Source organism: Natrix helvetica, assembly GCF_964273705.1.
Source record: "Natrix helvetica genome assembly, chromosome: 1".
Lineage (NCBI taxonomy): Eukaryota > Metazoa > Chordata > Lepidosauria > Squamata > Natricidae > Natrix > Natrix helvetica.
The window spans coordinates 358,407,110-358,421,228 of record NC_138548.1 but is presented as its reverse complement, the minus strand read 5'-3'; the positions used below and the strand labels follow the sequence as shown (position 1 = coordinate 358,421,228).

Here is a 14,119-nt window from a genome sequence, read left to right as displayed (position 1 = left end):
ACTCGGAATCTATTGTCACCTGCAGTTTAAGAACAGAAACCGAATAGAGAGGTGGAATCCTTGGGGGAGCTGGTGGGAGGGCTGAGGGAGCCAAGTGAGCCAGCTAAGTCTGAGAAAGTTCCTATGCTTCAAGGTCCTGTTATGAGAGCTTCAGATGACAGACTGTTTCTCAAAACACAAAGAATGCATTGGATTGGTGGACAATGGATGGTGGATGGCCGAAAGGGGGAATTTGCCTATGGCACTTTCTGTGGGAACCTTTAGAATTGGCTTTGCTTCTTCCGTGCCTATATGGATCTAACAGTAAAATGATACTCTTGGTAAAATTATGTCCCAGGAGTTGTTTTTTCTCTCTGCATATGTCAATGGGACGGTTGATACAACTTTGAGCTGGTGAGAATCGAACTGCTGGCAGTCATCAGAATTAACCTGCAATACTAACCACCACGGCTCTTGAGAGGTTGGCCTTCATTCTGGCCTCAGCACCTAATCCAGAAACAGGTTTGTCTCCTTGGTAAGGAATGAAGCTGCTGAATCCAGGAGGGAAAATACCAGTGGTGTTTCAGAAAAAAATGGGCTGTTACCTAATTAGACAATGAATAGGTAGTGGGGAGGCAAGCTGAACAGCGAGAGGTAAGGCTGACAGGGGAGTTGCCTTACCTACCACTTGGCTCTAAGGCAGCGATGGCGAACCTTTTTTGGCTCGCGTGCCATAAGTGGGAGGAGCGCAGGGGGGTCGTGTGTGGGCGTGCCACACCCATAATGCAATGTGTGACACTCCCCCAGTGCACATGTGCGCACTGCAGGAGCGACCCCCCCATTTTTTACATGTTTTTTTCACTCTCCCCAGACTCCAGAGGCTTTATAGGAGCCTGGGGAGGGCGAAAACAGCCTCCCCCACCCGCCCCGGAAGCCCTCAGGAGGCTTCCCTGAAGCCTCCGGAGCAGTCAAAACGACCCTCCGAGCAAACTGGAAGTCCGTTCCTGAACTTCCAGTTTGCCCGTAGGGCGGGTTTTGTTGCGCTCCCGAGGCTTCAGGGAAGTTCATGAAGCCTCCAGGGGGCCTCCGGGCGGCGGGGGAGGCTCTTTTCGCCCTCCCCAGGCTCCTAAAGCCTCTGGAGCCTGGGGAGGGCAAAAAATGGCTTTAAAAAAGGGTGAACTCAGCTGGCCAGCGCGCACATGCACGCTGGCCAGCTGACAGGGCAGCACCTTGCATGCCCCGACAAATGGCTCCGCGTGCCACCTGTGGCATGCGTGCCATAGGTTCGCCATCACTGCTCTAGGGGGATTGGGGAATAATAACCCACCTCGTGCTTAATCCCTAATGCTTCTTCCAGGTGTCCCATGGACTTCTTACCTTACTAAATATTCTGCATATAAACACTGAACAGAGGAGGCAGACCTGGACAAATCAGCAAAACGGGGGGAAGAAAATGCCAGTAGTCCTCGTCTTATGATCACAATCAGACCCAACATTTCTGTTGCTAAGTGAGACATTTGCTAAGTGAGTTTTGCCCCATTTTATGACCTGGATTAGAATCAGACTAGAGCTGGAAGGGACCTTGGAAGTCTTCTTGTCTAGCTCAAGCAGGAGATTCTAATCTATACCATTTCAGACAAGGGACCGTCTAGTCCAGTGATGGTGAACCTTTTTTGGCTCGCGTGCCATAAGTGGGGGGAGCGCAGGGGGGTCGTGTGCGGGCGTGCCGCACCCATAATGCAACGTACGAACCCCCAGTCCGCATGCGCGCACAACGCACGACCCCATTTTTACATGCTTTTTTCGCTCTCCCGAGGGTCCAGAGGCTTTATAGGAGCCTGGGGAGGGCGAAAAGAGCCTCCCTCGCCCCCCGCTGGAGGCCCTCCGGAGGCTTCAGGGACCGTCCGGAGGCTTCCCTGAAGCCTTCGGAATGCTGAAAACGACCCTCCGAGCAAACCGGAAGTCACTTCCGGTTTGCTCGGAGGGTGGTTTCAAGCGCTCCGAAGATATCAGGGAAGCCTCCGGATGGTCCCTGAAGCCTCCGGGGAGGGGAGGCTCTTTTCGCCCTCCCCAGGCTCCTATAAAGCCTCTGGAGCCTGGGGAAGGCGAAAAATAGTTTTTAAAAAGGTGAACTCAGCTGGCCCGCGTGCACGCGTGCTGGCCAGCTAACAGGGCAGCGCCTCGCGTGCCCTGACAAATGGCTCCGTGTGCCATTTGTGGCACGCATGCCATAGGTTCGCCATCACTGGTCTAGTCTCTTCTTAAAAACCTCCAGTGATGAATACAGAATAGAATATAAAATCACAGATTTGGAAGGGACCGTGGAGGTCTTCTAGTCCAGCCCCCTTACTCAAGCGGGAGGCCCTACGCCATTCCAGATAAGTGGCTGTCCAGTCTCTTCTTAACAACCTCCAGTGATGCAGCTTCCACAACCTTTCTTGCCACAGCTGTTAAGTGAATCATTGCAGTTAAGTTAATAACATGGTTGTTAAGTGAACCTGGCTTCCCCATCGACTTTGCTTGTCGGGAAGTTGCAAAAGGGGATCACGTGATCTCAAAAGGAGTGCAGCCATCATAAATGTAAGCCATTTGCCAAGCGTCTGAATTTTGATCATGTGTTCATGGGGGATGGCTGCAACGGATGTAAGTGTGAAAAATTATCATAAGTTGTTTTTTCAGTGCTGTTGTAAGTCAAGGACTACTTGCATAAAAATGATTTCTAAATACGTGAGGCCACTAGACAGCTGCAGAAGTCACCGCCCTGATGTTCTCCTTGTCAGGGGAAATATTTCACCCTGAACTAATGAGGTCTGGAATCGACGGCTTTTCCAAACAGCATATCTTCAAGAAGCGAAAATAAAGAACCCGAGAACATGTTCTAATGAAAATAAACATTTAATATGAAAATAAAATGAAAATAGAAATAAAACAAATCTATCTAATTGTCACATTTTGGCAAAAGCAATTCTCGTCCACCTTCTTAGCAGACGAACAAAGATCAAAAGTAAAGAAGTCTCTGGAATGTGTGAGGAGCAGGTGCAGTACATCACTTGCTGATAAAGCCTATGACCTGCGCAATAACTCTTTCAGTTCAGCTAGCAAACAATTAACGCAGTGACACTCCTTGTCTGGAGTAAACAGGCATTCATCAAGAATACAGGGGGTGACGCATTCAATTGGCAAAATAATAGTGATAAAAGAAATGAGAATATGGCATAATACTTTCCCAGGAGCACAAACAATGCAAAAATAGAGACCCAGATCAGCTTTTCACCCTTCCAATATACCGAGTGGGACTAATCCTTCAACCTCACACTCCATATCCTGCAACCAGAAGGAAAAGGTGTCGACAAGGGTGGGATTCGAACCCACGCGTGCAGAGCACAATGGATTAGCAGTCCATCACCTTCACCACTCGGCCACCTCGTCAAGGGGGTGGGGCACCCACGGCCGTCCCTGGGTGGGCTCGAACCACCATCCTTCTGGTTAACAGCCAGACGCGCTAACCCATTGCGCCACAGAGACAGGCAGAGGCCTCCCCTCCATTCTCTCTCAGGTGTAGCAGCTGCTGCAGGACAGACGGGGCTCCCTCCCCATCCCCTCTGGCGGGTGCAGGGGGAGGGCCAGACTGTAAATGTTAGATTGATTCAACAGAAGCATCTCCTGCCACAGAGGTGGAGGCTTTGGCTTCAGTCTCCACACCAGGAGAGATTAAAGGAGGCTTTTGATTTCTAATAGATGTCTCCAAGCACCTCTCATTTTTCCACGCTGGCAGCTCTACAATCAACCACGTCTTGTTTTGCATCTAACATCTCTTGGCCTCACGTGTCAAAGCCCCTCTTCGTTGAATGATTCTGCTTCTCAGCCAGCATGCTTATTTTACTTGGTAGGCAAACGATCTCAGCAACTGCTCAGTCATCGAGAGGGCATTGATGTTAAGTTTGTAAGTTGTGAGTCAGATCTGAGTATCGGCTGTAGCTTCTCTCCTCCTCCTCCTCCTCCTCCTCCTCCACCCTCTTTTGCCTTCCTAGAAGTAACCTGAAAGACCTAATCTTTGCCACAAGCAGCTCCCACCGAGGACCGCATTGGACTGCCTTATGCCACTTAACCACGACTCCGTCCCAAGGAAGAAGCTCAGGACACGTGGGGAGATCCCTCCCCCTTTCACCTCAGTCACTGATTGCGAATAGGTATGCCTTCTTCCTTCTGCACTCTGGAAGGTAAAAAATAAAAATACAGATTACGGTTAAATATTTAGTGAGAAAAAAGGATCGACTAGGTGAGAATTGAAGCCTCCAGATGAAGAGCTGGCTGCAGATTCAATCTCTGAATTTGTTCTGAATCATACCATCAAACAGGCCGTCCCTGGGTGGGTTCGAACCACCATCCTTCTGGTTAACAGCCAGACGAGCTAACCCATTGCGCCACAGAGACCTGGCACTGGCCTCCCTCTCGCTTCCCCCCACTTCAGCATCCATAGCTGGGCTGCCTAGACAGCAATAAGATACCTTGATCACCAGACCCAGCGTGTTCCTCTCTCCCTCCGTCAGATGGGAAAACAGAAACCCTGGATGTAAATATTGTTTCAATACAATACAATACAATACAATACAATACAATACAATACAATACAATACAATACAATACAATACAATACAATACAATATTAGAGTTGGAAGGGACCTTGGAGGTCTTCTAGTCCAACCCCCTGCCTAGGCAGGAAACCCTATACCGTTTCAGACAAATGGCTATCCAACATCTTCTTAAAGACTTCCAGTGTTGGGGCATTCACAACTTCTGGAGGGAACTGCTGTTCCACTGATTAATTGTTCTCACTGTCAGGAAATTTCTCCTCAGTTCTAAGTTGCTTCTCTCCTTGATTAGTTTCCACCCATTGCTTCTTGTTCTACCCTCAGGTGCCTTGGAGAACAGTTTGACTCCCTGTTCTCTGTGGCAACCCCTGAGATATTGGAACACTCCTGTCATGTCTCCCCTAGTCCTTCTTTCTCTTAAGCTAGACATACCCAGTTCCTGCAACCGTTCTTCATATGTTTTAGTCTCCAGTCCCCTAATCATCTTTGTTGCTCTTCTCTGCACTCTTTCTAGAGTCTCCACATCTTTTTTACATCGTGGCGACCAGAACTGAATGCAGTATTCCAAGTGTGGCCTTACCAAGGCCTTATAAAGTGGTATTAACACTTCACGTGATCTTGATTCTATCCCTCTGTTGATGCAGCCTAGAACTGTGTTGGCTTTTTTGGCAGCTGCTGCACACTGCTGGCTCATATTTAAATGGTTGTCCACTAGGACTCCAAGATCCCTCTCACAGTTACTACTACTGAGCAAGGTATCACCTATACTGTACCTGTGCATTTCGTTTTTGTTGCCTAAGTGTAGAACCTTACTCTTTTCACCATTGAATTTCATTTTGTTAGATAGTGCCCAATGTTCAAGTTTGTCAAGATCCTTCTGTATCTTAAGCCTATCTTCTGGAATGTTTGCTATTCCTGCCAGCTTGGTGTCATCTGCAAATTTGATGAGTTCCCCATTTATTCCCTCATCCAAATCATTGATGAAGATGTTGAAGAGTACTGGGCCTAAAACAGAGCCTTGGGGTACTCCACTGCATACATCTCTCCATGTAGATGCAGTTCCATTGAGAACTACACGTTGAGTGCGGTTGGTCAGCCAGTTACGAATCCATCTGGTGGTGATGCTGTCTAACCCACATTCTTCTACTTTATCTAGTAGTAGGTTATGGTCTACCTTATCAAAAGGCTTACTGAAGTCCAAGTAAACTATATCAACGGCATTCCTCTGGTCCACTAATTTTGTCACATTATCAAAGAATGCAATAAGATTAGTCTGGCATGATCTGTTTTTGACAAATCCATGTTGGCTTTTGGCTATTACTTTGTTTGCTTCTAGGTGTTCGCAAATTCGTTGCTTGGTTATTTTTTCCAGAATCTTTCCTGGTATTGAGGTTAGGCTGATAGGTCTGTAGTTTCCTGGATCTAATTTTTTCCCTTTTTTGAAGATGGGAACCACATCAGCTCTTTTCCAATCCTCTGGTAGTTCCCCGGTGTTCCAGGATCTCTGAAAGATATAATTCAGTGGTTCTGAGATCTCGTCTGCTAGTTCCTTCAGAACCCTGGGGTGTAATCCATCCAGTCCTGGTGATTTGAACTCATCTAGGGTTTCATCTAGGGTTTCACTCGAGACAGACTCCCAAGAGCTGTGCCAGTGGTATAGAGGCACCATGCAGGATTCCCAATCTTGTGACCCGGGTTCGAGTACCGGCTAGCCCTTGTCTCCTTCCACCTTTTGCTCTTCAAGGATGTACAGGCAGCATCACCGGATGAAGTTTTCACCACAGATTCTCTTTTAATGGAAAAAGAAGAGAAATGCTCTTGATGGCAGGCAATCACGTCACCTTGGATCCTCAGCAGGAAGCATGATATAGAAATAACTTCAGGATATGCTCCCCCTTGGGCCCGGGGGCCGGGGCCTTCCTCTGCTTTTGGTTGTGAGGATAACCAGAGCTGAAGCCCTAGAATGACTATCAGTGGAAACAGTGACAGTTGAGATGGGATTTGAATCCACGCATACAGAGTACAGGGCGTTAGCTCTCCATCAGCTCCTATATTCAGCCATCTTTTCGAGGGAAGGGTACCTGCAGGTGCGCCTGGGTGAACTCAAAACAACCTCCGCTCTTCTAGTCAACAACCAGACCTCTTGACCCCTTGGGCTCCAGAGACGTGGGGTATGACTTCCCCTCAGCCCCCTTGAAGAGCTGGCACCAATCTCTCTCCCCCAAGTGGACTATAGATAGCTTTGCACCCTCCAAGTCTCTTTTGGCTCATAATGACTAAATCTTCTTTGGTCAATGACTTATCTGCTTCCTCATTCCCTTTTGGATAAGGGAGAAGAGAATGTGGGATGCTCCTTGACCTTTGTATAGGGTGTGTGTGGAGGTATTTCCCACACTTATTTGGATCTTGGAATGGCTGTGATGCTGAGAAAAAGAAGTGTTCCTGCCTGGTTTCAAACCAGGGACCTTTTGCGTGTGAGGCAAACGTGATAACCACTACACTACAGAAATCAGAGGTATGGGTGCCTCTCAACTGGTATGCCCATATCTTTCGCTGGCCATTCCAGACTGTTATTTCTACAATAGGATAGGTTAAATAATTGTTATGCCTTAGAAACACATGCCCTCCAGAGCACAGAGGTCATGGAGCAGATGGCTAAATATTTAAATCTGGCAGAAAAAAATAGAGAGCGTGGGGTCTGCAGTTCTAAGATAAAGAACCCAATAGATAAACATTCTGTAACCTCCACCTATTATTGGTCAACTCATCAAACAGGCCGTCCCTGGGTGGGCTCGAACCACCATCCTTCTGGTTAACAGCCAGACGCGCTAACCCATTGCGCCACAGAGACCTGGCACTGGCATCCCTCTCGCTTCCCCCCACTTCAGCATCCATAGCTGGGCTGGCTAGACAGCAATAAGACACCTTGGTCACCAGACGCAGCGTGTTCCTCTCTCCCTCTGTCAGATGGGAAAAGAGAAACCCTGGATGTAAATATTGCTTCTCTCGAAACAGACTCTCAACAGCTGTGCCAGTGGTGTAGGGGCATCATGCAAGGTTCCCAATCTTGCGACCTGGGTTCGAGTCCCGGCTGGCGCATGCCTCCTTCCACCTTTTGCTCTTCAAGTAAGGCCCGGGGTCTTCCACTGTTTTTGGTTTGTGAAGATAACGAGACCTGAAGCCCCAGAATGACTATCAGTGGAATAAGTGACAGCTGAGATGGATTTTTTTTAAACAATATTTGTTTTTGAACAAGGACAAACAAACATAAAAATAAAAAAACCATCTTCCATTACAAATTGTAGAAAGTGTGCCAGTTGGTTACAGTATTTCCATGCATCTCTTCCATAGTCACCACCTGCTTTTCACATCAAATCGCATAGTTTAAATTCACCTATATTCATGTATATCACAATTATTATATCTCAACCTTAATTTGACTATAATCGTTTTTACGTCCTTTTATATATAATATTCAAAATCTAGAATAGGATTATATGATAACATTCCATTAAATCATCCTAATATCATCCAATCACAATACATCTTTATAACATATTCTATATAAAATTTTAAACCTCCTCTCATAATCTTTGTGGGTTGTTTATATAAAATTTCCTATTATCAAACTAACCAGAGCTGAAGCCCCAGAATGCCTATCAGTGGAAGAAGTGACAGTTGAGATGGGATTTGAATCCATGCATACAGAGCACAGGGGGTTAGCTCTCCGTCAGCTCCCCCACTCAGCCATCTTTTTGAGGGAAGGGTACCTGCAGGTGTTCTTGGGTGAACTCAAACAACCCCCGCTCTTCTGATCAACAGCCAGACCCCTTGACCCCTTGGGCTCCAGAGTTCCCCTCAGCCTCCTTGAAGATACCAGGAAAGATTCTGGAAAAAATAATCAAGCAACGAATTTGCGAACACCTAGAAGCAAACAAAGTAATAGCCAAAAGCCAACATGGATTTGTCAAAAACAGATCATGCCAGACTAATCTTATTGCATTCTTTGATAATGTGACAAAATTAGTGGACCAGAGGAATGCCGTTGATATAGTTTACTTGGACTTCAGTAAGGCTTTTGATAAGGTAGACCATAACCTACTACTAGATAAAGTAGAAGAATGTGGGTTAGACAGCATCACCACCAGATGGATTGGTAACTGGCTGACCAACCGCACTCAACGTGTAGTTCTCAATGGAACTGCATCTACATGGAGGGAAGTATGCAGTGGAGTACCCCAAGGCTCTGTTTTAGGCCCAGTACTCTTCAACATCTTCATCAATGATTTGGATGAGGGAATAAATGGGGAACTCATCAAATTTGCAGATGATACCAAGCTGGCAGGAATAGCCAACACTCCAGAAGATAGGCTTAAGATACAGAAGGATCTTGACAAACTTGAACATTGGGCACTATCTAATAAAATGAAATTCAATGGTGAAAAGAGTAAGGTTCTACATTTAGGCAACAAAAACGGAATGCACAGGTACAGTATAGGTGATACCTTACTCAGTAGTAGTAACTGTGAAAGGGATCTTGGAGTCCTAGTGGACAACCATTTAAATATGAGCCAGCAGTGTGCAGCAGCTGCCAAAAAAGCCAACACAGTTCTAGGCTGCATCAACAGAGGGATAGAATCAAGATCACGTGAAGTGTTAATACCACTTTATAATGCCTTGGTAAGGCCACACTTGGAATACTGCATTCAGTTCTGGTCGCCACGATGTAAAAAAGATGTGGAGACTCTAGAAAGAGTGCAGAGAAGAGCAACAAAGATGATTAGGGGACTGGAGACTAAAACATATGAAGAACGGTTGCAGGAACTGGGTATGTTTAGCTTAAGAGAAAGAAGGACTAGGGGAGACATGATAGCATTATTCCAATATCTCAGAGGTTGCCACAAAGAAGAGGGAGTCAAACTATTCTCCAAAGCACCTGAGGGTAGAACAAGAAGCAATGGGTGGAAACTAATCAAGGAGAGAAGCAACTTAGAACTGAGGAGAAATTTCCTGACAGTGAGAACAATTAATCAGTGGAACAGCTTGCCTCCAGAAGTTGTGAATGCCCCAACACTGGAAGTCTTTAAGAAGATGTTGGATAGCTATTTGTCTGAAACGGTATAGGGTTTCCTGCCTAGGCAGGGGGTTGGACTAGAAGACCTCCAAGGTCCCTTCCAACTCTACTATTGTATTGTATTGTATTGTAAGAGCTGATGCCAATCTCTCTCCCCCAAGTGGACCATAGGCAGCTTTGCACCGTCCAAGCCTCTTGCAATTCCTGTGGTCGTCATCTGCCTTCTTTGAAGTGCAAGGAGGGCTGGTTGGATGGAGACTCTATCAAGCCTGATAGGATGACCAGAGGATGGGATGAGATAGGATGGGAGGAAAGATGGGGCGAAAGGGAGGAAAGTCAGGACAATTTTCTGGCCACTTCAGCTTACTTTGCTGTGAAAATGAACCTTCCTGAAAATTCCAGCTGCAAAATGGTGGATAGGTTGGTAGCAAAAGCTTTCCCTGGCCGGGAATCGAACCCGGGCCGTGGCGGTGAGAGCGCCAAATCCTGACCACTAGACCACCAGGGAAGGACAAAGTGGCTGTCATCCCTCCAGCTTCTCCTTGGAAGGGATATCAACTCCGAGAGCAGGAAAGGTTCCCAGTGAGGGAGTGTCACACTGTAAGTGCTGGATTGATGCAACGGAAGCATTTCCCTGCCACAGACATGGAGGCTTTGGCATCCTCTTCTTTACTGCTGCAGAATGTGAAGCCATAAAACTGTTAAGGCCTGTTATTCTCTAGTTTTGGGCTCAGGACAATTAACCTTCTTTGGTCAATGGCTTAAAAGCATCCCCTGCTCCCCCATTCCCTTTTGGATAAGGGAGAAGAGAATGTGGGATGCTCCTTGATCTTTGTATAGGGTGTGTGTGGAGGTATTTCCCACACTTGTTTGGATCTTGGAATGGCTGTGGTGCTGAGAAAAAGAAGTGTTTCTGCCTGGTTTCGAACCAGGGACCTTTTGCGTGTGAGGCAAACGTGATAACCACTACACTACAGAAACCAGAGGTATGGGTGCCTCTCAACTGGTATGCCCATATCTTTGGCTGATCATTCTAGATTAAATAATTGTTATGCCTTAGAAACGTGTGCCCTCCAGAGCACAGAGCTCATGGGGCAGATGGCTAAATATTTAAATCTGGCAGAAAAAAATAGAGAAGGTGGGATCTGCAGTTCCAAGATGAGGAACCCAATAGATAAACATTCTATAACCTACACCTATTATTGGTCAACTCATCAAACAGGCCGTCCCTGGGTGGGCTCGAACCACCATCCTTCTGGTTAACAGCCAGACGCGCTAACCCATTGCACCACAGAGACATGGCACAGGCCTCCCTCTTGCTTCCCCCCACTTGAGCATCCATAGCTTGGCTGGCTAGACAGCAATAAGGTACCTTGGTCACCACACCCAGCGTGTTCCTCTCTCCCTCCGTCAGATGGGAAAAGAGAAACCCTGGATGTAAATATTGTTTCACTCGGGACAGACTCTCAAGAGCTGTGCCAGTGGTATAGAGGCACCATGCAGGATTCCCAATCTTGTGACCCAGGTTCGAGTACCGGCTGGCTCATGTCTCCTTCCACCTTTTGCTCTTCAAAGATGTACAGGCAGCATCACCGGATGAAGTTTTCACCTCAGATTTTGTTTTAGTGGAAGAAGAAGAGAAATGCTCTTGATGGCAGGCAATCACATCACCTTGGATCCTCAGCAGGAAGTATGGTATAGAAATAACTTCAGGATATGCTCCCCCTTGGACCCGGGGCCTTCCTCTGCTTTTGGTTTGTGAGGATAACCAGAGCTGAAGCCCCAGAATGACTATCAGTGGAAACAGTGACAGCTGAGATGGGATTTGAATCCATGCATACAGAGTACAGGGCGTTAGCTCTCCATCAGCTCCCCTACTCAGACATCTTGTTGAGGGAAGGGTACCTGCAGGTACTGCTGGGTGAACTCAAAACAACCACCACTCTTCTAGTCAACAGCCAGATCTCTTGACCCCTTGGGCGCCAGAGACTTGGGGTATGACTTCCCCTCAGCCGCCTTGAAGAGCTGGCACCAATCTCTCTCCCCCAAGTGGACCATAGGTAGCTTTGCACCCTCCAGGTCTCTTTTGGCTCATGATGACTCAATCTTCTTTGGTCAATGACTTAAAAGCATTATCTGCTTCCTCATTCCCTTTTGGATAAGGGAGAAGAGAATGTGGGATGCTCCTTGATCTTTGTATGGGGGGGGGGGTATTTCCCACACTTATTTGGATCTTGGAATGGCTGTGGTGCTGAGAAAAAGAAGTGTTCCTGCCTGGTTTCGAACCAGGGACCTTTTGCGTGTGAGGCAAACGTGATAACCACTACACTACAGAAACCAGAGGTATGGGTGCCTCTCAACTGGTATGCCCATATCTTTGGCTGATCATTCTAGATTAAGTAATTGTTATGCTGTAGAAATGTTTGCCCTCCAGAACACAGAGCTCATAAAGCAGATGGCTAAATATTTAAATCTGGCAGAAAAAAATAGAGAGCGTGGGGTCTGCAGTTCTAAGATAAAGAACCCAAGAGATAAACATTCTGTAACCTCCACCTATTATTGGTCACCTCATCAAACAGGCCGTTCCTGGGTGGGCTCGAACCACCATCCTTCTGGTTAACAGCCAGACGCGCTAACCCATTGCACCACAGAGACCTGGCACAGGCCTCCCTCTCGCTTCCCCCACCTGAGCATCCATAGCTGGGCTGGCTAGACAGCAATAAGATACCTTGGTCACCAGACCCAGCGTGTTCCTCTCTCCCTCCGTCAGATGGGAAAAGAGAAATCCTGGATGTAAATATCGCTTCTCTCGAGACAGACTCCCAAGAGCTGTGCCAGTGGTGTAAGGGCATCATGCAGGGTTTCCAACCTTGCGACCCGGGTTGGAGCCCCGGCTGCCGCGTGTTTCCTTCCACCTTTTGCTCTTCAAGGAATGTACAAGAATGTACAGGGCTCATCTCCTGGGATACTTGCAAGATGCAAACTTCTTTGGATGGAAAGAGGGAAGGGAGACTGCAGCCTTCCAGCACCTTCATCTCTCCACTTCATGGCTGAGGATTGCAGTCGCTAGAAATGCAGAAGGAGAACTGGAGGAGACCGTAATAGGATCTCTGGATCTTTTTGGTCTATATCTGAGAAAGAAGGCAGGAAGAGGAAATGGAGACTTTTTCTGCTCCTCTCCAAATTTCAAGCATCAGAAAAGTTTCCGAGCTGTCAGCAAACTCAAGGATGGCACTGACGGATGTTCTCCTTGTCTGGAGCAAACAGGCATTCATCAAGAATATAGGGGGTGATAGATTCCATTGGCAGAATAAAGTGATAAAAGAAATGAGACTATGGAATAATACTTTCCCAGAAGAAAGAGCACAAGCAATGCAAAAATAGGGTCTCAGCTCAGCTTTTCACCCTTCCAATATACAGAGTGGGACTAATCCTTCCACCTCCAAATCCTGCAACCAGAAAGAAAAGGCGTCGACGAGGGTGGGATTCGAACCCATGCGTGCAGAGCACAATGGATTAGCAGTTCATCACCTTCACCACTCGGCCACCTCGTCAAGGGGGTGGGGAACCCACAGCCGTCCCTCGGTGGTCTCGAACCACCATCCTTCTGATTAACAGCCAGACGCACTAACCCCTTGCGCCACAGAGACAGGCAGGGGCCTCACTTCCACTCTCTCTCAGGTGTAGCAGCTGCTTCAGGACAGACGGGGCTCCCTCCCCATCCCCTCTGGTTAACCCTAACCCTAACATCTCTTGGCCTCCAGTGCCAAAGTCCTCCACGTTTAATGGTTCTGCTTTTCATCCAGCCTTCTTATTTCACTTGGTAGGCAAACGATGTCAGCAACTGCTCAGGCATTATTGTTACGTTTGTAAGTTGTGAGTCAGATCTGAGTATCTCCTCCTCTTCTCCTCCACTTCCTCCTCCCCCCTTTTGCCTTCCTAGAAGTAACCTGCAGGTGACCTAATCTTTGCCACAAGCAGCTCCCACCGAGGACCGCATTGGACTGCCTTATGCCACTTAAAGCATGACTCTGTCCGAAGGAAGAAGCTCAGGACACGTGGGGAGATCCCTCCCCCTTTCACCTCAGTCACTGATTATGAATAAGTCTTCCTTGTTCTTCCTCCTGAACTCTGGAAGGCAAAAAATAAAAATACAGATTACATTTAAATATGTAGTGAGAAAAAAGTATTGACTAGGTGAGAATTGAAGCCTCCAGATGAAGAGCTGGGTGCAGCATTCAATCTCTGAATTTGTTCTGAATCATACCATCAAACAGGCCGTCCCTGGGTGGGCTCGAACCACCATCCTTCTGGTTAACAGCCAGACACGCTAACCCCTTGCGCCACAGAGACCTGGCACTGGCCTCCCTCTTGCTTCCTCCCACCTGAGCATCCGTGGCTGGGCTGTCTAGAGAGCAATAAGATACCTTGGTCACCAGACCCAGTGTGTTCCTCTCTCCCTCCGTCAGATGGG

The 14,119-nt window shown here is 47.4% G+C and overlaps 1 protein-coding gene across 1 annotated transcript in view; it reads right to left on the bottom strand.

Moving 5' to 3' along the window:
- The window catches only part of LOC309397742 (uncharacterized protein), a 295,216-nt gene that overhangs the window by 260,056 nt on the left and 21,041 nt on the right, over positions 1 to 14,119 (bottom strand). The gene's annotated exons all lie outside the window — the stretch shown is intronic.